At 34.5% G+C, this 24,924-nt stretch overlaps 1 protein-coding gene across 6 annotated transcripts in view; it reads left to right on the top strand.

Moving 5' to 3' along the window:
- Positions 1 to 24,924, top strand: part of apba2.S (amyloid beta (A4) precursor protein-binding, family A, member 2 S homeolog) — a 146,102-nt gene that overhangs the window by 29,195 nt on the left and 91,983 nt on the right. For 4 of the 6 annotated variants that reach the window (XM_018254382.2, XM_018254381.2, XM_018254383.2 and 1 more), the window contains exon 2: positions 24,582 to 24,642. The exons of 1 other annotated variant lie outside the window; for it this stretch is intronic. The gene's annotated coding sequence lies outside the window, so the exon portion shown is untranslated. Of the gene's footprint in view, positions 1 to 24,581; positions 24,648 to 24,924 lie in introns of all 6 variants that reach the window. One more of the 6 variants, XM_041587700.1, reaches the window with a different exon arrangement.

Here is a 24,924-nt window from a genome sequence, read left to right as displayed (position 1 = left end):
TACTACCTATACACTGCTTTGCAAATGGATTCACCTCCCTTGGCTTTTTACCTATTCCATCCAGTAATTTAAATGTTTCTTAATCTTATTTTATTTGATGGACCTGCACAAAATAAGTTGGTGAAGTGAAATGAGAAAAATATATATGAAAAAGAATTTAAAAAAATAAAAAACTGAAAATTGGCATGTACATATGTTTTCACCCCCTTTGCCATTAAGCCCCTAAAAATCAGTTTTGGGTGAGCTCCGCCATTTCCACATCGCTGTTTGCTGGACTAACTATACTAAACCCAGCTTGCAATGTTGTGGTTTATAGATTAATGCACATATACAGTCCAGTTACAGTATGGAGAACTGCTTGATGTGAATACAGATTCAACTAAATCCTGGCACTTCATAAGAATACAATTTACAAAGTAACCCAGAAAAAAACATAATAATATGTGCAATATTTGCCCAGTTTTACTAACCCATAGCTAATAATCAGCATTTACTGGTCTGCAGTTTGCAAACAGACATATAATTAGCTGGTATGGTGTATTAGACATATTTTGCCCTTGTAATTACATTTACATTGCCCTCATTACTGATATAACATAGAACATATGCTCCTTCTCATTACATTTTTCATTTTTGACACTTCCTTTTTCCCTTCATTTGAATTACTTCTCCTAATTCTGTGGGGTATTGCTAACAGTATACAAAGAAATACACCATAAAATATTAAAAGCCATGTAACTGCATTCATAAAGGCCACCATTATCTGTGTACCTGTTACATTCTGCAGTATTTATATGAACTGTATCTTATTATCAGCAGATTCAACATATTTTCTATAATAAATAATGCAAGATACTGTATATATTATAAAAACAAAAAAAAGCCCATATGAATATCATTTTGAATCAACAAGTGACATCACTGTTTTTATGGACTCATTTAACTTATTAGTAATGATAATTTATTTATATTCAAAGAAAACTTTGCTTTCCTTAAATCCTATATTTCCCAGAGTTATTTTGCTTTTTTTCCAGTCCATTGTGTGTGATTCTGTACTGTGACATTAATACCAGCAGCCTGCAATATCACTTTCCCTATTCTTCTGCTAAATTAAACCTGATCTTTCCCCTAGGCAAAATACAAGATATCAGAGTCCCTGATGAGCAGAATCCCTGAGTTTCATTAAAGGCAGCTGTTAGAATTGATACAATAGTTGCTAATATTCTACAGATACTGCTGAGAAATGTATCAACTAACTGTATCAACTAGATTGTAGCCGTTCAGATGCTCCTGGGTCACTGACCTGCCAGACTGAAACACTAGAAACAGGAACTTTAAACTTAAATTTTGGGAAAACGGTTAAAAAATAAAAGATGGAAAGCAATTGAAACAAAGTCTTTGCTTATGGTGAACAATCTGAAAACAACTGAACTGAAAAAAGTGAATGGAATGTGATCAACCCATAAAAACCTGTTTCAATAGCATCTAGTGTGCTATGCTTTGGTCCAGACATGACTAGTGCATGACAAATACTGGACAGCTAACTGGTTATCTTAACAAAAGCTAAACCGCTGATTGTTTGCCATACTAGCATATATCTGAGTGTTTTTAAATTGCTGTGGGTAAAGTGAAACCTCTGCATTTCATAAACGGCACCTTCATGCAAACACTGCATATCTATAAATAAGTTTTGCAGAGCTTTAATTACTGCAACTTGGGTTAATTTGCCTTATGTATGCTAGGATTTGAGTCATAAGTGTGAAGTTTTTCTATAAAATAGTATAAGATTGCTGTGTTTATTAGTGATGGGTGAATTTGAAACGGGAAAAATTTGCGAAACGCATTGAAGTCAATGGGTATCAAAATTATTTTTACGCGCGGCAAATTTTATATGCTTGCCTATTTTGTCCAAATGCAAGTCAATGGGTATTGGAATCATTTTGACACACAGATTTATCACCAGCGAACTTTCACCACCATTTCGAATTTATTCGCTGGCGGCGAAATGCAGAAATTTACAGTGAATTCGCACCTGCCGAATTTATTCGCTCATTACTACTGTTAATTGGATAATTATTTTATTTGTTGATACCAATCAGGCACCATGAACATGACTTATTTAATATTTACATTTTTACACACACACACACACACATATATATATATATATATATATATATATATATATATATATATATATATAATTTATATATTGCTTGCATAAGTTATGTATAATACACTGTGGACAACTCTGCATTGTTGTTTTCATTTTCAAACAAGATAACCTTGGATTTGACTGAGTAGGCAAAAGCATTAAGCAGATTAATGAACCATTGTATTTTCTCTGTTTCACCAACCTGCCGTGTAAGGAAAGTTAACAGTAGAAGTGTGTGAGCTGCAAGAGCAGAATCATTCTTGTTCAAATACATTTAGACAACGATCTTTTAAATTGTGATTGAGAGCAACTAGGCCAGCTAAATAAAGGTGGGATAATAAATACACAACCCCCCCCTTCATTCACCTCATCCTTTTTTTCCCCTTTACAGGAAATGGCGTGAGAATAATTCCCTCCCTTCTTCTTTAACCTCATCAAATCAAGTATCTGTTGGTCCATAACTAAATGAGTGCATTACATCATGGCATCTTTAAGCAACAGAACTAGGCATCTGTTATACTGGATTTTTTTTATATTTAATCAGGGCTGCCAGGAAGCTTTACAGTGATTCAAACCTACAGTGGAAAAGACACTATATGAATTGTTGTTAATATGAAAAAAAATTAAGCCATAACTAGTGACATGGACTTGAATGCAAAAGTTATAACTGTGTCCCTTCCTTGTCCTTCCCCAAGCTTAAATGCAAATTACTCAATCCTTCCATATATGGCTGTGTGATTGCTTGGCTCTTATTACTTTCGTGAACAATGAAAAGATTTGTGCCCAGTAGCCTTCCCTAGCTTGGACATGGCACAATGGTTCAAATATACATAATTTTTATGAAAATTCTATAAAAGACTATTGGTCTAAAAAGGCCTGTAATCATACAGTGATTTACCTTCCCTTTAAAGTTTTCCAAACTACTATGCCGCATAATATATATAAACAATTTTCCTTGTAACTCGCATAAAAAAGGGATGACTAGGTGCAGCTCGACCTGTTGAGAAAACTACATAAACAGAAAATGCAGGTTGCACTCCCGGTCTTTAAAGGGCATGTAAAGGCAAAAAAATAAAATCCAATTTTTACTTTCTTTAATGAAAAAGGAACATATCTCCAATATACTTTGATTAAAAAATGTGTAGTGTTTTTATAAGAAACCTGACTGTATGCAGTGCAATTCTCCCTTCATTTACTGCTGTGAATAGGAATTGTCAGACAGTCCCCAACTGCTGGACAGGGAAACAGTCATACTTATGAACAGCAGTGGGAGCCTTCGTCTTACTTCCCAGCCATGCAGAACTCAAGCAGCTTCGTTTGTTTCCCTCAGTGGCGTAACAACCGGGGGTGCAATTGGGCCAGGGCCCGCAACCCCTCAGGGCCCCCCGGCAGCTTGCGCGCCACTGGATTCCGGCCAAAAATAGTGAATGGAGGGGGCGGGGGGGCGCGGCTGCGCATCCTGCACCAGGGCCCGCCCCCCTCTAGTTACGCTACTGATTTCCCTGTAGAGCAGTTGGCAACTGTTTAGAGATTTGTATTGGATTTTATTTTGGCTTTGCAACCCCTTTACTGTTTCCAACTGCAGGAACAAAGATCATGGAGCCAGATTTAAACAGATAAACTGGAATTCTATTTGGAGGATTATTTTGCTGCAGCCACTGGTTCTGCAGAGTTGGAGAAAGTTTGTATTAAACAATACAAAAACTATAAAATCAACATTAGATTACATGACAACACAGGACCCAGCAAGGGGCACTGCGCCAATGAGGCGAGTTGAGAAAGTCGCCTCAGGTGGTAGCGCTCTGCTAGGTACCGCTACATGCTATTCCTGGTACTTCAAACCAATTTTCAAACTGGAAATTCGGCTCTTCTAGTGCAGAGAGTTGAATTATGCTCTCTGCGCTAGTTTCCTAGTCCTCTCCGCTGCCTTCGTGGACCTCGCAGACCCCCTCTGGCGCAAAAAGTTGAGCACATGGGGGGGGGCGGCAGCAACAGCAAGCTGCCTCAGGCGGCAAAGGGGCCAGAATCGACCATTGGAACCCAGTGCAGTCTGCCTATTCTGATTATTAATCAGTCTTGCTGTATCGGCTTCTGGCAGAAATTATTTGACTTGTGCTGTTTTGATAATATATGACGATCCCTAAGCAGCTCAGATCACACTGAGCATGTGCACAGTCTTGGTCTTGCAAAGATGTTACAAAATGGTGACCCCCTGTGGCCAACTTTGAAAGCATAAATCATTTCTTTGATTAGGCTTGTGGTGCAGTAAGTTCGTGTTTATGTTTAGTATACAAAATACAGCATTTCTAGCCTTTTTTTCTATTTTAGACTTTACTTCCCCTTTAAATCTGTCAGTGTTTCTGTTGGGGTTCTAGACATTTTTCAAGACTTGATCTTCTGAGAGTTAGAATTTGTGTTGCATATGGCTGCTCTACATATTAATTAATACAGCAGACCTGTGCATTCAGATAACTAAGAACCAAAATCAGGCTGGGAATTTAGAACTCATTTCAGTGCAATTAATCTTCAAAACAGCTTTCTTTACATAGATGATTTATAAAGCCTCTTTTACTCTTTATGTGGTTTACAGCTGGCAGATTTTTTCATATCTCATGTCACTAGTATCAATTAGATCTAATATTTTTAGTTATTATTAAATAGGGGTAACTTTGATAGGCTGTAGTCATTATTCCTAATCCAATCAAATGCCCCTTAATTTAATAAATACCCATTGCCTTCTGTTTTACCTTTGTTTCACTGTTCATGTTAATTGTGACCGTCTTTTAGGAGAATCTCCAACAGCTGTATCTCTTTAGGTTTATTCTGCATTGATTGCGGCAGCCTTCATGAATTACATATATTCTATGTTGAACGCTTTATGGACCCAAAACACCAGCATGGTCCTGTGTTTTCTACCTTATGAATTTATTTAATTTGTATCATTGTTTTAATTTTTTGCTTTTCTGTTTTAAAGTAAATCACATTTTTATAGCACGTGATCCCCCCCCCCCCAATGTGCAACTTTGGCAAACAATTGGCCACCATAGCCCATTTTTACGCACTCATATTTTTAGTGGGAAATCTCTTATTTTTCATGCAGTGTCTTATGAGAATTTTGCAGCCAGGATATTACTTCAGCTGGTGTTATACTTCCGGCCTGGAGCCTTTGGGTTATTTGTCTCTTGCCTAAACCATTGTAAACAACCCTCCTATCAGCACATTACAATCACTAAACAATTATCTAGATCCCCCATGTCTAGATTTTGGAAGCAAGCATGATGATGATTAAATGTTAATCCTGCCTTAATATGTTTGTCCTTGACTGCTTTATAGTAGCCCCAATTAGGGTTTGATCAATTATCTTCCTTAAGATATTAGTTGTTACTTGAAAGCTTCAACATCATTTTCAAATACAAAAAAATATTTGTTGAGCAGTGGGTAAAATATATGTCAACAAAACTGTAGCTAATGGCACTTTTTTGCTTTGGAGGTACTGGCCTGTGATAAGGTTTAATATGTTTTGTATTGGTTTATTGTTGCTTCCTATTCTATTGCAGATGGTAAGAGATAGGAGTAGGCCAGTTGGCTGAACAGCTAAGACTCCACTGAGGAAGTAATGACTTAGTACCCAAACAGCATTTCACATATGAGGATGACAGGGGCAGGAGCAAAGGCCTATAAGGTCCTATAGAACATTACCCCTTGGATGCTGTACTGGATAAAAAACCTGTGTACCAGTTGCCTCCTCCGAGTAAAGCAGAGACTCAGGATTTGGGCAGTGGGAGACGCTAAATGCACTCAGGGCCCCTTGATTGATTGAATTGTAATACTGTGACAGAGATCATCTAAAGGACTAGTGTGAATCTGTTAAGGACACTGAATAAAATCTGTGCACAGTCAAAATCTCACTGTTGTGGTGGTGTGAGCTTAAGTGCATGAGCTAAATGATAGTGAAGATCCCTGTCATGAGGGTCTAAGTCAAGTGGTGCATAAGTATAGAGTAAGAATTTGATCTATTTCTCTACTTCTTACCGTATATCTGCAGGCAAGCTCACACTCTACCCCGACAATGAAACCCTGACCTGTGGACTAGTACCTCCCTTTTGTTATGTCTTTTCATCATCGTAGGTCATAAGCTCTTCTAGGTAGGGATCTAATTCCAACTGTGTATTACACTCATAGTACTTGTGTATTTATTCCCACGGTCTCATTGTACTGTACAGCATGTTTGTGTTTATACCTTGTTAGCATTGAGTACACTTATGGTGCTATTGAGATAAATACCATAGAATGTAATAACTCTCTTAAGATCTGAATGTGAGTTCACAGGAAGGGGGCTGACTCATCACACCAAACCAAACAGAACTTTGCTCTCCTAGGACTCCTGTGCAACTGGACTGCAGCATTAGCATGTTTGCAGGGATTGTTTTTTTTTGGTGCTTTAAAGCAGTGGAACTCTTCTTTTTCACCAGCTGGATACCATAAAGGGGTTGTTCACCTTGCAGACACCTTTTTCAGTTGTTTTTTTCAGATTGTTCACCATAGACAAAGACTTTTTTTCAATTGCTTTCCATCTTTTATTTTTAAGTTGATACAATTAGTTGATAAATTTCTCGGCAGCAACTGTGGAATATTCGCTACTATTGTATCAATTCTAACAGCTGCCTTTAATAAAACTCAGGATAGTGATGTGCGGGTGGAGAATTTCTCGCACCTGACCCTAACCCGCCCGCTCCCTACCCGCACCCGACCCGGGCCCGTTGCTCCCCTTTATAGACGTCACAAAAGGGGCGGGGCAGGCGGAAGTCTATAAATTCCGGCGCCGGAAGTCGGTAGTACTAGGTCGCGACCCACGCATTTTATCCAGGGGTCGGCCCGAACCCGTGGGTCCCGCGGGCCTCAGGTCGGCGCGCACATCACTAACTCAGGGATTCTGCTTAGCAGGGCTAAAGATAAAAAATGTATCAACTAATTGTATCAATTTAAAACAGTTAAAGAGTCGGCGACCCCCCCCAAGTATTGCTTTTGAAGGTGAAAAATTAAACTTTACACTTCAATATAAGAAGAACAGTCACAAAAAGAAAATAGAAAGTAATTGGAAAAATACATTTTATTTCTGGTGAACTATCTGAAACCAACTGAAATGAAAAAAAGTGTTTGAAGGTGAGCACCCCTTTAATTACTGTAGGAGGAAATGTGTTACTTAGGATTTATTTTCTGTAGAGATCTCTCCTGCCAAATGCTGTACAATTCCTGGAATATATGAGATGGTGATTAAAATCTTGCATTAGCTGGCAGTTCTTGCTGCAGGACACACATTTTCTAAACTTGCAGTAAAAGTGTAATCATCATTTGCTCGCTGTAGCTGCTGAGCTGTTTCCAGAAGATTAAAATCCATGATAAAGTTAGTTGGATAATTATGAATAACTTTCAAACATAGGTTTAAGTGATGGAGTACAATTTTGTATTTATTACTTTGCAGCTGTACTCTGGATTTTCATATATATATATATATATATATATATATATATATATATATATATATATATATATATATATATATATATATATATATATATATATATATATATATATATATATTTTATATATATATTTTATATATATATATATATATATTATATATATATATATATATATATATATATATATATATACAGTGTGTGTGTATATATATATATATATATATATATATATATATATATATATATATATATAATCTTTCTGTAATTTGGATATTCATACCTTAAGTCTACTAAAAAATCATGTAAACATAAATACACATAAATAAACCCAATAGGCTGTATTTGCTTCCAAAAAGGATTAATTATATCTTAGCTTGGATCAAGTACAAGGTACTGTTTTATCATTAGAGAAAAAAAGAAATCATTTTTACAAATTTGGATTATTTGGATAAAATTGAGTCTATGATGTCCTTTCCTTAATTTGGATAATAGGTTTTCGGATATGGGTCCCATACCTATACCTGACTTTGCATTATTTTCATAAAGATCTCTGTGTATATGTCATACCAGAATCTGCCCATGCTGCTATTAATGAAATATTATTTCTATATCTTTTCTTGCCACGGGACACATACTTAGATCTGCTGTTACTGCTTGGTACAAATCTGTCACACTTCTACTATTTTTATGAATGATAGAGTGTAACTTCTGTCAAGCTAGTAGAATAGTAACTCTTCTTTGTATGCAGAATTGCAGATAGACAGGACTGCGTGGGACGATTAACCCATGCTAATATGTTTAATCTGGGTCGGACTGGTGATTTGGGGTCCCTGTTTTAATGATCTTCTATGGAGGAAAACTTGCATTCAAATATTAACTATTAGATTAAACCAAAATATATTCTGCACTTATATAACAGGAGTATTCCATAAGTACAGATCACAGAGACTGTATGACAGTTAAAGTAATCCATAGCTTGGACAAAAATAGTTACGATATGTACTGTATATGAATGTGTATATATAGGAAAATGTTAAATCAAAGTACTCTTGATACAAAGCAGTATGTGTGCTTGGTCTGAAGTAGACTGCAAGCTGTGTATATTTGCATGCTATAAGCAGGTTAGCCATTGATTTTGTTAGCTATTGTAAGGAATGTCAAGATGTCTAGAAGCTTGGTGCATTTTATAAATGTCTTTGATTCAGTAGGCTTTTGAGTAATGGCAAAAATGTAAAACATAATTTGCAGTAAAGAGGAGATGCCAAGGCCCACAGAAGATGTTAATAAAATATCAGGTTAATAGAAGATTAAACTAGTGTAGATTTATTTTAGAGGAGAGCAGGATGTTTCAATTTAAATTTATATTAAAAATCACAATAGGTTTTGTTTAATTAACTGTTCATTTACTGTTATTTATTTCTAAGTAACATTGTTTATACTGCAAATAATTCACTCTACAAAGTTTTATTCCTGAACCAACAAGTACTGTATATTTTATTTCAACTTGTAATATTGGTTTGTAGGCAGCCATCACAGATGATTTTGCTGGTCATGTGCTTTCAGAAAAAAACCAGCACTTCATGATGGAACTGCTTTCAGACAGGTTATTGTTTCTCCTACTCAGTGTAACTGGCAGAGTCACAGTGGGACTTGGATTTTTACTACTGAGTGCTGTTCATAGATCTACCACGTGGTTGTTATCTTGTGTCAGGGAGCTATTATCTGGTTACCTTCCCATTGTTCTATTGTTATGCTGCTGAGGGGTGGGGGTTTTGATATCACTCCAAATTGCAGTACAGAAGTAAAGAGTGACTAAAGTTTATCAGAGCACAAGTCACATTGACTGAGGGAACCTGTGAAACTGACAATATGTCTAGCCCCATGTCAGATTTCATGTATTTCATATACACAGATAATAATCAATCAATCAATAATTGCCACATATTATATTGATGCAGTTTACTGTTTAGTATATTTTGCATATTGCTATGTGCCAATGAATCATTTGCTGGTGGGAAAGCCTTGCTGAACCACCTGTGCTTTTGTGTAAAAGGGTTGTGGTGAAGCCTTTACATATTTGTGCATTAACTAAAGCTGTATTTGTGCCTCCTGTGTGCATGATTGTATTTTGGGGTATTTGTGAATGCCTGTATGGATAAGAATACATTAAAGGAGACAGGCTTAAATGCTGTGGGGTGGGGGCAATTTGTTAGGCACCTACCATTGATTATAATTGCTGACCTTAGGATGAATGGTTTCTATTGGATGATGGTTTCCTCTTCATTGAAAAATGCACCAGTATATTGTATTGTTGTAGTTACCAACTCACCCTCTTGCTTTTGGTCCCAGTGATCCTCGATGCTACTGTATCAACACGACTGTATTGGGTTTCCACAAAGTACAGGATGAGATTTGCTTCTCTTGCTTAAAATGCAAGTTTCTAAATTAGATGTTACCTAGTACAGTATATTTTCAGGATATTTTTATTTTTTGAAACCGCCAGTGTGTTCCTCTTGCATACCAAACACCTGTTTGTTTATTTGTTTCAGTGCAGCCACACCTTTCTTTTTTTTTTTTAATTTATCTAAATTGTGTAGTTCCAAAAATTGGTTGGGCCCATTTAGACCAATGACTATTGTTTCTTCTTATATTGCCTGTTGTCTGCCTGACTCAACTTTGATTGCTGTGCCTGCTGAACACAGCATTGGCTCTTTATTCTTCTAGAAGAGAGAGACTTGATCTAGCGCTCAGCCTCCCTTGATATCTTCAGTAAAGTGCTTGTCAATTTCCTCTAACGGTCCTGCTGTGGGACTAAATCGTAGGTTTTCAAGGGGAAGAGGGGTTTAGGGAACCTTTTAGGATCAAGATCTATGTTTCAGTCTGTGTTTTTCTCTTGCTCTCTTTCTGTAATTTATGAATGTGAAGCATAAATAAACCATGAGCTAATATGTTCAAGTAGCCAGGTCACAGCTGTTCAAGTAAAAAGCAAAATTGATCTTCGGCCTAACTGGTCATAAAAGATATGTTGTTTTCCATGGCAATCACAGAGAAGAGTGATGAATCTGATATGTAGTGTTTTAGTTTTTTCCATTCCTAGAAAGGCAGGATTTTATAACTTTCTTAAAAGATTGTCAAAAAAGCTAGTTACCGCTTCTTAACATTTCTTGGCATCCCCTCCCCTTTACTAAACTTTAACCAAATATATTATGTATTAACTAAAAACAAAGGAACTTTGAATTTGGTCAGGATCTGAAGAGCAGTAACTGGTGCATCACTTTATTATTGTTAATATTCTCAGTTTGTATACATTGTTATTCTTTGACAACCACACAACTAAACAAGGTCAATATTTTTAAAATTCAAAATAAAGCCAATGCCTACTTCGTCAGCTCAAGTCTACTTTCATATAATCATATTGTCACATTCAGAGTTAAGTATTGATTGTTTCTTCAATTAGCCCAATAGTATAGCTACCATAAGTCATTTATTTGAATAGAATGGTTAAAAATGTGTGTTAGGTTGAAGCAATACATTTTGTCACTGAAGTCATTTTATTAGCACAAGGTAATAATGTCAGAAGAACTTGTTAAATGTAAAAAATATATTGGCCCCATGGCTTTTATTGCTGTCCTTTGTTTGCAGAGATTATATTTAGTACATCAATGCTTAGCATTGTCTCTAGCTCACAGATGCTTGGTTTCAATAGTATGTTTTTCTGTGTCAGTACTGTCGCTCTGTGCTTAGCACCGTCACAAACCATTGTATAGCAAATGCATATATACCCACATAGGGGTTTGCTGAACTAGATAATATGCTCTGTGTTATTGATACTACATGAATAAGTCTAAAGAGACTGTAGTCAGTTGCTAATACACACCCATATAATTAATGCTACATTTCTGAAAACCACCTTCAGTTCCATCTGCATGCTTCATTTCTACTCTACACTGGTTTTTCACTTATAAAGAAACCACAGTAAAAATATGAGAAATGGCAAAACACTTTGGAGCCAGCGGGCAAATTATGCTGCACCAAATGGTGGAGGAAATTGCTGTTTTTCTTGTTTTTTTCCCTTCTGCTAAATGCAATAAAATCAAGGCCATTTTTTCCCTTCACATTTGTTTAAGAGCCAAAGGCATTGGAGTCAATTGGCATATTTCTCTACTTTTTTTCTGCACTAAAAACATCAAAATAAATGGCAAGATTATAGCAAAGATTCTCAGAATTCTTTTGTCAACTTGTGCAGTCTAACATAATAACCAGAACACTGCTTCCTACTTTGCAGCTCTCTTGGTTTCCACTGATTGGTTACCAGGCAGTAACCAATCAGTGACTTGAGCGGAGCCACATGGGTCATAACTGTTTGCTTCTGAATCTGAGCTGAATGCTAAGGATCAATTGCAAACTCACTGAACAGATATGTCCCATATGCCCCCCCTTAAAGTCACTGACAGAACACAACTTCCTGCTTTTCAGCTCTCTGTTATGTTAAACATCCAGTCACTCCAGCCTTTATAAATTACATTTTTGGCTAATTATATTAGAAACATTTTTTTATTTTGCACAGCCTATTTATCCAGTTGTTATTTTTACGCTGAACTGTTTCTTAAAATTGTATGATGTGGTCTTTAATTAGTGTATATTTTTACTGTATTATGCTTTGCCTAATCAATCCTTCATCCAGCATTCATAAGTCTTCTGTATTATCGAAAGAAGAGAAAAAAAAATCAGCATATGAATAGATCTCTCAACAGTGATCTGTTGCAAAAATAGAAATCAGAGACTGGTTATTCTGCAGGTCAGAGATAAAATGGTGAGCCGCTTATATCATATAATTGCAGTAAGAATGGGGAATTGCTAGAAGGGGTGCTACTTTGCTTAACAGTTAAATGTGATAAGCCGTTGATGAGACAGTGACTAATTACACAGCTCTAGGTTTATCTAAATTTTTACAGAAAATAGAAGCAGATGGTTTATGCTTTGATCTTAAAGGAGCACTAATGATTTACCAGATAATCTTGATGAGAGGGGAAAATAGTTAATTACAAAATAATCCGGTTGCTCTTATATGAATCTAAATAAGTGTAGTACATTATTAATCATAAACATTAGTGTTGCATGTGTGTATGTGGGTTTGCACAAATCTTATTTGTTTGTCTACTTTTTTTTGCATATTACTCAGAATTTGCTAATGGGGAAACTGGGGGCAATGTTATAAAAGACGCAAACCGGAAAAAGCACAAATAAAAAAAAAATTGGATTCCAAAATATAATAATCTACGTTTATTGCACTGCGATTTTTAATTGCAAATAACAATAAGGTGTTGTTACTTATGATTTCTGTCTGCTTATAGGAATATACTGCTGGAGAAAATACCAATAATGAACTAAGCTTTTCGGGTTTCGGCTAACCAGTTAGCATTTGTCTAAATCGGCATCCTTGAAAAATTCCTGGAATTAAATGAATTCCAAACTGAGCTATGAATTTGGTGCATCCTTATATAAAATGCTAATTGTTACACAGAACAAAACACTGCAATTTAATCTCTGGTTGGGTACCACCATGTATCACATAGCCCCAAGTAAGTTGGTCTCTTGCACAGACCATGGCATTACTGGGAAGATCAGAAGTGAAGCCAAAAATATGCCTATTTGTAAATCTAGAATGTGAAAGGGGTGTTTAATTAAACCCTCTGCCACAGTAGGTTTCTTTTCAATTTCAGCGTTTGAAATGTCTGGCTGCTGTTGCTTGGGAATCAACATTAAAGTTATGGTTTCTAAGAAATGACTGATTGAAGATCCTGGGGAAAAAGCTTGAATAAATGACAGGTAAAGAAGAGCCTAAGGGGACCTGACTGAAGTATTGTATGACAAATCCAATTTAATGCAAGTTATAATTCTCAGTCTTTGTTAAAAACCTGCAAATTCTGACTGTGACAAAGGGATATCAGCCTGCAACTGTTAGAACATAATATATAAATGAAACTGTCTCTATTAAATGTGTCGGAGCATAATCAGGTTATTTCTGATTTTCTGCAAAAAGCTAGTTAACTAAAAGGAAAATGGTTTTAGAGTGGGTTTTGGCTATCTTAGCCTTATTGGAGCTAGGTAGAAGAATCGGCAGGGGCGCTGCTGCCATGAGATGAGTTGAGAAACTTCCCTCAGGGGGCAGCAGCCTGCAAGTTACCAAGGGCGGCAAGAAAGCTGCTCCTCTTAAGAGACAAAATTCTGATTTTAACTAGGAATTTCGGCTCTGCTGGCGCAGAGAGCTGAAATGTGTCTTGTATAAAAAGTATACCAGACACAAAGATGTGTTTTTTTTATTACACTATAGTTTACTTTTTTTTTATTGAAATATTAATATTGGCACATTGGTACAGTGAAAAAACACTATATTCGATTTATATATATATATATATATATATATATATATATATATATATATATATATATATATATATATATATATATATATATATATATATATATATATATATATATATATATATATATAAAACAATATATTGGATTTTTTCATAAACACGAAAAATTACAATTTTTTAAAACTGCGACTTTATTCAAAGTAGAAAAAACCCCAAAAGTGTTTGTACGTTTTATTAGTGTATGTAAGCAGGGACATAAATGGACAGAATTCCTGTTTGGGACATGGTCAAAGTACATGGACAGGACAAGAGATTGAGCTGAATTGTTTTGGGTGAATTGGGCAGGGTAGTTCAGGAAATATGATGGCAATGGGGAGGCATGTGGGACCCCATTACTCCTCATGGCAATCCTGTAAATGAACTGTATTGTGAAAAAAAAAAAAAAAAATTCTACTGCACTGGACTTTAAATTCTGTTACATGGTGATGTTGATATTGTCCAAATGTTGTTATGCTACCCTCAGGCATGGACATTATGATCAATGCTATAAATAAATAGTAAAATCATGCATGCGGCTACTAATTAAAATTTAGAAATTTCATTTATTTTCAAAGTCATATTATTAGGTTTTTGCCATCTGTTCTCTCTCATTAAAATTACCAAAACATATATGTGAAATTGAATTTCCTCCCTTGTTACCTTAGCACTGAATTTAATAATGAAAGAATTGACATTCAAATAAGAACGAGTTCCTCTAAAACAAAACTTGAAAAACCACTAGTTATATGTTGTGTATGGCAGACTCATTCTTATAACGTATGCTGTTATTTTACACTCATACTTGACATTACGCATTTAAGTGAATGGCACATATTTAAGGAAAAAGTATTTCTAGTGTGACAAGTGTATTTTTGGCAAACAGATTGGTGTGAAATCATTATAGAACTTTATGAATGCATGTGATTTTACATAATACACCATAACATTAAAAATAGATCACTTTCCAATTAATGTTTTGTATAATAAAGACATTGATAATATTAGACTATTTGAAACACAGATTGGGCTGTAGTTTTCATTTTGTGTGTGTGTTTTTTTTTAAAATTATTTATAATTTTCAGCAATTTGGTTCCTATTTACCCAACAAAGCAGGCAGTGGTTGGAATAACAGTTTGAAGGTTAAACAGGAGAGGGCTTGATTATAACGATAAGTAGTAATCCTCACTGAGCAGTAGATTGCAAGTAGGACATGGGCAGAAGAAGAAGGAAAATCATTTGAAAAACAATATATATATATATATATATATATATATATAGAGTTCAAGAGGACCCGCACACCTTGGTTAGTGAACCAAAAATTTCTTTATTTTTCAAACTTGTGCAAAAGGGATGCACAAGTTTGAAAAATAAAGAAATTTTTGGTTCACTAACCAAGGTGTGCGGGTCCTCTTGAACTCTACATAAATACTTTGACCCAGCACCCACGTTCATGGAAGACTGGTTTAGAGTGCAAGCGTCTGATTCAGGTTATATATATATATATATATATATATATATATATATATATATATATATATATATATATATATATATATATATATATATATATAATTCAGTAAGCAGGACCCGCACTCGTTCAAATTCAGTGAAATAAAAGTGACTTTATTCACAGGTTCATTTTCCAACGTTTCGGTCCTCACTGGGACCTTTTTCAAGGATAAAGACACTTTTATTTCACTGAATTTGAACGAGTGCGGGTCCTGCTTACTGAATTGTATTACACTTTGACCAACGCACCAACATCGATTGAAACAAATCCGGAAGGAGTGCATCCACTGAACCGACAGTATATATATATATATATATATATATATATATATATATATATATATATATATATATATATATATATATATATATATATATATATATATATATATATATATATATATATATATATATATATATATATATATATATATATATATATATATATATATATATATATAGAGATATATATATATATAGAGATATATATATATATAGAGATATATATATATATAGAGATATAGAGAGATATAGAGAGATAGAGAGAGAGATAGATAGAGAGATAGATAGAGAGATAGATAGAGAGATAGATAGAGAGATAGATAGATAGATATATATATGTATAAATAAATGTATAAATAAAATAAGACCAATTAAAAAGTTAAGAATAAGAGTAGGATGTCCTATAACAAAATGAAAGTTAATGTAAAGATGAACTTAGCATTTAAAGTATTTTAACAGTACTTCTTACACAGCTGAGTGTGGAATATGGAAGACTAAAGATGAAGCTTGTATTTCATTTTCAGAATATATGAACTATGTCTGACATACAAGTATAGCATATCACTTCAATATTTGGTTAAAGAAGGCCATAAAACTAACTGTTTTTAAATATCCAACTGAATATCATATCAAAATACTGGCTATAATAGTATATATATATATATACTATGTTAATATGTTACTTAATATATATGTTATAGATTTCCTGTGTTCTTGATCCTTCAGTATAAAATGTTAAGTAATAGATGATAAGGATGCAAATGATGATACAGGATAAATGGAGGTAATGTACAGGTATAATGGATTGCTGCACCTGACAACTACCGATTTCTGGAAAGAAAAGTCCATACAGTAAAAAAGGGCACACTCATGTGAATATTTAAAGTAAGCAGCATTTAAATCAATTCTTACAGAGCTTGTAGTAAATTTTCACTACATTAATATAGTGATACAGGTATGCGACTTCTTAACTAGAATACTCAGGATATATGGGGTCTTGAGGCATGGTGCACCAAATTACTTAAAGTCTGCTAAAATTAATTTAAACATGATTTAATCCCAGTAGGATTGTTTTGTCTCCAGTAAGGATTAATCACATCTTATTCAGGATCAAGTACAAAGTACTGTTTTATATTACAGAGAAAAAAATATTACACTTTTTATTTGGTTAAAACAGAGTTTATGGGAGATGGCTGGCCCGTTATTCAGAACTCAGAAATTGAGAACTTATAAATAACAGATAATACATAATACAGGTATGGGACCAATTATTCAGACTGCTCGGGACCTGGACTTTTCTGGATAATGGATCTTTCTGTAATTCGGTTCTTCACACCTTAACTTTACTAGAAAATCATGTAAAAATTTAAATATCCTTTGCTTTAAATAAAGATTAATTATATCTTAGTTGGGAACAAATACAAGGCACTGTTTATTATTACAGAGATAAAAGTAAACCATTTTTAAAACTTTCGATTATTTGTATAAAATGGAGTCTATGGGAGATGACCTTTCCATAAGTCATAGCTTTCTGAATAACAGGTTTCGGTGTAACAGAATCCATACCTGTAATTAATAATAAAGGTTTACAGGAACAGACTACAATTGCTGGTGGTCTTAATGTTTGTTTTTGATGACTAAGGAAGGTGGGCATAACCCAGACCAGATTTTATGAATAGTCAATAACTTGCTTTGAATGGAGTTATAGTAACAAACAAGGACGTCTGATCAGGAACAGGGGCTGGCTTAAGGTGGCCATACATGGGCAGATTAAGCTTCATTCAGATAGATTTGGCAATTTATCTGAGCATGTGTGGGGGCATCGGATGAGTCTCCCCGATCGATCGGCATCATATTGTTCATGCATGTTTGATTTTTCCTGAGGTCGAGGACCATATCAGATCGTTAATACGGTTCTATGATCCATCGGCACCCATTTCCTTAGTATAATCCGATTGTTGGGCCCTAGGGCCAAATTTCGGATTAACCAGATAATGCCCTGCCATTGGTGGGCATATTGGGGAAAGATTCACTCGTTTGGCAACCTCGCCAAACAAAAAAGAGCGGATCTTATCATGTATGACCACCTTTACCATTGTTATAGCTGCATTTTGGATTTCTGCTTTGTGCCTGATGCTGTATGTAAAACTAATTTCAACAAATCTTTAGTATGTACTTTTATAGTTAGACCTTATATAGTTAGACGTTCTTGTGATGGCACTGTTTGTGTACTTGACTTGTAGCGCAGTTAAAAAACGGAATTCTGGAAAGACATTTGATACTAGTGGGGGAATGTGAAAAGTAGCAAAGAGCAAAACAATTAGCACAAATAAGAATAAAAATTTGCATTTCGCTATGTAATACTCTTTTTTTTAAATTATTGCATTGCAAATTCTAATTGTACATTGTCCTGTTTTAAGAAGTGCTTGAAAGTGTCATAATCTTTTGGAGCAAACATACAGGAAATATTTCAGTAAGAAGTTTTATTTCGTAGACTGGGTCCTGTCACAAACTATAAAATTTGCAAACCTTCTTCCCCTGTCAGAAGAGGTTACGAAATTGTTCACAAAACCTATATGAAATTCATGCAAAGGAAAAATTGTTCGCACAAAGGCATAACTTTTTACACAACTTTTATTACATTCTCCTAAATGTCTCTAATAAGTTGTTTGACTAAAACTGTAATTTGCTACACACCAGAATTCTACTTTGACCTGCAATTCTTTCATGCAGTAGGGTGACTCAGAAACAATTGAGTAATTCAGTTCAGTAATAAAACCAAAACATAAGATTTTTACATCTGTGAAATAAACATGTTCAGGTTGTACAGTTACTCCAACAAACCATGCAAAATATACTTAATATATTCTAAACAGACAGCCTGAGTAGTGATTAAAGATTCATCTTTATTGACTGAAAGGATCAAAGCAGTAATTAACTCCTCCATTGGTGGAGATCTGAAAGTAGATAATAACCACCTTCCTTCTAAGAACTGTAACACTGCTGAAGATCTGCAGTTCAGTAATTATCACCATCCTAGCAGGGAATCACTTTATCTTCCTGCAATGTAGGTGATAAGTGTTGTAGGTCAACCTATTCCTAATATTAAAACAGGATACTTTATATACTGTGTATTTCATTAGACTTACAGTGCACTCTGTGCCAGTACATAATTGTTAACCTGGTGCTGGTATGGATGAAATCCTAAACATACAAAACGAAGCACTCATTGGGTCCTTATAAATAGTGAATAAAAATAAATGATTATTTAGTCAATGTTTAGGTCCCTCAAGATTTCCATTCTTATTTTTTAAAGTCCCACCATGAGAATGAAGTTTTAATTATATATTCTGTCAGGGATTAGGTAGCTGGGGGTAGCTTTCTGGGGGTATTGCAGCCAATGGCACAATCACAACTCATGAGAGTGAAGTCTCTTTTTGGCAGTTTATTTTCACTTGCAGCAAAAAATTGTTCAAAATAAAACCCTTGCCGCTTAATGGGCTTCTAACTACCACAGGTCAGTTGTCCTAACTAACAGGAGTAGGCCTACCGCCTGTCTCCTCAAAACAGAAAATAAAGTTCCAAACCATGTGGTGATCTCAAGCCTCTTAGTTAGTTCACACAGACAGCTTTCCTGTGTCTTTCCCCCAGACTGGAGCTCTCTCACTCTGGCTTGAGCTGCCTTTTAATTATCCACCGGAGATGCCCCAGGAAGACATAGAACACCTGGGCTGGACTAGCAGTCCCGGAACCACTCTGTTAGGAACCTGGGAGATATATAAGATCTGTCCTGGACCTTCCCAGGTGACCTTACCACTATATATATATATATATATATATATATATATATATATATATATATATATATATATATATATATATATATATATATATATAATGTGTGTGTGTGTGTAGGTTAAAAAGTTCTGCACTCACAGATCTTTGTCAAATTATTAAAAATATGTTTTTATTTAATCATGTGCAAACGTTTATAAAAAATGTGTAAAATTGAAAACCGACTAAAACCCAATGGGATTTGTTTGCTACCAATATGGATTTGTGTAGCTTAGTTTCCATCAAGTACAAGGTACTGTTTTAAATAATAAAAGAATAATTTATACTGAAATATACTGTAACAATAGAAATAAGCCATTTTAGAAGCACCTATGTAAATAGCTGCCACTTGTTCTTTCACTCATAGGTCCTGGGGTACAAGATATATTTACAGCTGTATTTTTAATGAAAGTTGACATGGGCATAAATGTTGTCTCATATAAGGTTGTTATTCATTATATGTTAAATGCCTAAGCCATGGCTGGGGTGTAGTAAGGTGGGGGCTGTGGCATAAGACATAATAAGGGCATAGCAAGTTAGGTTCAAAGGATGCTAGAATACATCAGGATCAACCTTGCCACAAGTTTGCCTAACTATGAACACACTGTGAGTCACATTAAATTTAAAATAAAACAAAAGTAAAACCATAAGCAACAATTGATGGAAACCAATGGAACAGCTCCCCCTCTCCCGCTCTTTATCTTCCTATTGTGAAAGATTGCAGAATAGTAAATTAAAATAATCTTATTTCCTCTTTGTTTTTTGTAATGGTCCCTAATAATGTCTATATAAATTCTGAACAAAATGACTTTTTTCACTACTTAGGGGGTGAGTAATTTTTCTGAATGTTATAGTCACTGGGCAATATGTCCTTTGACAAACTTGTCTCAGCCTATATGCAAGGGGCAAGCGTAAATGCCTATATATACATACTGTACAGTTAGTCACTTTGTTTACCTACTGTAAACCATTTAGAGTATATATGTGTGTGTGTATATATATATATATATATATATATATATATATATATATATATATATATATAATTTGTGCTATTAGTTAATGCATGTAATGTACTTCCAAATATACTAATTTCATTCACCTTTGTGCTAAAGTTCATTGTCATTTGCGGAATTAATACATGCAAAATGAAGGCATCCCGAAATTAGGTTATTACCAGCAGGGACATATGTTTTTATTCCAAACACTTAATTAAGATGAAGTTTAATAAGCATTGTTACCACTTGTGACTTTGAACTATTTAATTTAAAATCTAATGGAATGTAACCTCACATGTGTTTCATATTAGGCATATCATTTATCATTATTAATTGAAATCTACATTTCCCTTATATCATTAATGATGTTGCTGATGCAGCAATTCTGGGAAGATTATGTTTAAATTTTTAATGCAGAGCTGTTAAAACCCCGTATTCCAATGTTTTTTTCTCACAAGTTTCACTCATTCTATTAAAACAGCTCATTGTGAAGCTGCTATAAAAGCTATTAAAAATACAATTTACACAGTTTGTATTTTTCTTGAGAGATCCCAATATGCACTGAAACAAAGAGAAATTAGGATCAGTTACATTAATATACTGAATTTGTCATAAAATGAGTGACATGGTGATGATTGCACCTTTCACCTCCACTAGTAATGGTGCGTCCGATGGATTTCTATTTGTTGCAACATAGGATATCAAACTTCCTTGTTGTTATGCTTTTATTGCAGAGGGATTCCCATGGTGCTACTCCAGCAGGTGGTATTCCTAAATAGTCAGTGTGAGGTTTTTTTGCAGCACTGTTATGTTCAGAGACATGGTAAAATAAAAGTCTTAGGATTTACAATCTAAAAGCAATTACCTAAGACATGTTGATTTTTCATATTTTTTTTACAGTGCCCTCAAATGAAATGTTAGTGACACTGTTCACTTGAATAGCAGAAGTGGTAATACGTTTTTCAAAGGAGGTGACCGCAAAACCCAGGGTAATTTTTCAGGTAGTCACCAGTGTATTATTTACAGCAGGGCTTTCTACAATGACTATTTTGTTTTAAACAGCATATTCAACAAACAAATTAAAGTTAATTTCTCTGATTTCCGAGCAGATTGACCCACTAGCAGTCTGAATAGCTAAGAATAATTAAAATTTCACTCCTCCTCAACTTTCTCTCCTCCATTAACTGTCTATCCTCCAGTGCCCGCGCATTCCCGTTCCCAATTTCCTTAACAAAGAGCGTATTCACTGCCCCTCCTTCTTTTGAAATCTCATGTTCTTATACTGGTTTCTCACACATAACCCCTGATTTTTTTTTTATGTTTTCTCTATTTAAGAGAATTCTGGGAAAGATATGCCTTACTTACCATCAGTGGTATCATCAACATTAGTATTCAACTTGAGTATATGCCTCTGAATCAAAGAGCAATTTTATATATCACTGTATGTTGTTTCATTTGTAATGCACCTGGACATTTGTATTCTCTCTTTTATAAAATGTAAAACTTCAGCATTGTAGCTGTGGGGTTTTTGCTAGATATACATTATTACAATACATTTGCATTCAACATTGCTTTGGGAGATAAGCCATTCATGAACAATTATCTAAATGGTAGGCTTCCTGTGGTATTCTCATACCAAAGGTTTTATGACTGTAGCATTTGCATCACATCTGAATATATCTGAAAGGGCCTGAAATACCAAAGTTTTTATCAGCTCCTCCAGCTTCTACAAATAAATTATTCTAGGCAATACATTTCCAATTGTATATGATAAAGCCATTTATGCTACATTCCTGCAGATAACAATGGCATTTGTTCCATATTTCTTGGTAAGAAGTAAAACCATTGCTTTCTACCTGTTTTCCAAATTTTTCTGATTATTTAATTAAAAAAAGTTTGACCAAATTACAATCCACGATTTGACCTTATTTATTATTTAAAAACCCCAATGTAATTGGAAAAAATCGAGCGAAAACGTTGTAGCAACTTTGTAGTAATGGTTCCTTATTTGTAAATACATAAAAAAAAAAAACATTTTTGGTGTTATTAGACCATTATGCTATTGTCAGTAAATATAAATGACTGGATTCAATCCTTCATAATATCCTCTGCTAGTAGGATACATTGATTTCGTCTAGATTTCTGAATTACAGTATAATAATAATTACTATATAATAATTGCATGTCGTAATGCACAATTATTTTTTCTGTGTTAAATCATAGAAGGGAAAGGGATATTCAGGCTTTTTTTTAATTAATATATCTTTTTAAAATTGCTAGGAAAATGTTGTTTGCTTGCTTCCTGCCAGCATACAGAATTACATTCCCTTATCTACATTACATTCTACATTACAAAAAAGAATGAAGACAATTCTTGCCGACAGGCATTTTCCTAATCAATCTGACTTACTTGTTAGAAGTGAATATCAATGAAATTAAATTCAAACCCATTAATCTATGGTGTAACCCCCCCACACACACATTTGTTTATAATAATGTTTATAATAACCTGTCAAAAGTGTGGGTACAAAACTATTGGCATTTCAGTGAAAAGCAAACAGGTTCTAATGGATCTTCTCTATGATATTATTAACAAATGAAAGCAGGTTTCCCTTTTTGGATCTGAAAGTTCAGATCAGCTAGTTCTCCTAACCCTAAATTGGGTAACGATCCTTATTTTTTTTTTTTTATTTGTATTCTCTGGGTGACACTGGCATATGTACTCCCTACTTGTGCTTATCTTTATCCCTCCTCCCCACTGTGCTGGACAATATTTTAGACAATGCACTAGAGTCTATAGATGCATATATTGTAATACATTTAGGTTTTTCATGTCAACAATAATAGTGAATGGACCTGTGAATAATCTGAGTCTGCACATATATACTGTACTGTGTATATAAATATATATATATATATATATATATATATATATATATATATATATATATATATATATATATATATATATATATATATATATATATATATATATATATATATTACACAGATCTGATCATTAAGGCATTTGTGATGATCAATTTTCCAGGTTCACTGACCAGTGGCAAGTTCCAATATACAGTAGGTCTCCCCACAACAAATGAGAAATGTAATTTAAATGTATTACAATTTATATGCTCAGAATGATTGCTTAGGAGACCAAACTCTGTATAAGGATCAGATTTTAAATAGAGCTTTACAATTTGTATGTTTGTTAATGATGGGGGGGAGGGTAAATGGTTGGCAAAGTAATGCATTCAAAATTTATGATTTTATATAGATAGCTTATAAATAAAATCTGTTACAGATCAGATCTATTATAAAAAAAGATGACACTGCACAATGTGTTCACAGTTTATTTTCAAACACCACGAAAGCAATTTATGGTTAACCAACTTCAGTTTTATGGTCCTCTTGTATACAAAATATTTTTATGACTTATGTCTATTGTGTAATTGCATTTTTATTAGACTGGCAAATTGTGAATGGGTGCCACATCCCTGTACCTTTAGGGACTTCCTTTTATGAATTGGTTGTAAATATTGCACTTCTCTGTGCAATAACTGTACTTTCTGTTTCCAAAGGCACCAGGAGAGATAAAGGCAGTGTAACATATTAACCCTCCTCCCAAAATACCCAAGGAGCCAACTGCTTTTCTGCAGAATGATCTGGCATATCTTTCAAGGTGCTATATTACAGAAGAGGGAAGCTTTGAACTGTGAGCCGTCAAAAAATGTTGGAATTCTTATTACAATACCCTGTTATGTCAGTAACTCAAATGTATGCATTGGACTCTCTGCCACTTGGGCCCAAAAGGATATTATCTTTAGTTCTGGTTTAGGTCTCGTGCACTTTAATTTGTCAGCTTTTCTTATACACAAACTTTTATTTTCTTTAGATACATCTTGTTCTGGACAACAAATTACTTATTGTTCCAAACCACAGGACTCCTCATAAAGGTAAGGTAATAGTATTTCTTTACTTTTTTATAGCAGATCAGTAGGTTATCATATCATAGTGAGAGATTAAAGGTGGCCATAGACGCACCAATAATATTGTACAAAATAAATTTTCGTAAATATTCGGTGCATGTATGGTGGGAAATGAGCCGGCCTATATCGGCAGAAGACTTGGATATCGGCCGGCTCGTCAATCAGGATGGCCCGAAAATTTTGATCAGGTGCATTTGAAGGCACCCGAACATCGGCCATTGTAGTGCTGAATCGTCACATATAGGTAGA

This window comes from Xenopus laevis, chromosome 3S (assembly GCF_017654675.1).
Source record: "Xenopus laevis strain J_2021 chromosome 3S, Xenopus_laevis_v10.1, whole genome shotgun sequence".
NCBI lineage: Eukaryota > Metazoa > Chordata > Amphibia > Anura > Pipidae > Xenopus > Xenopus laevis.
Note: the sequence above shows the minus strand (reverse complement) of the source record. Positions and strands in the feature narration are given on the sequence as shown.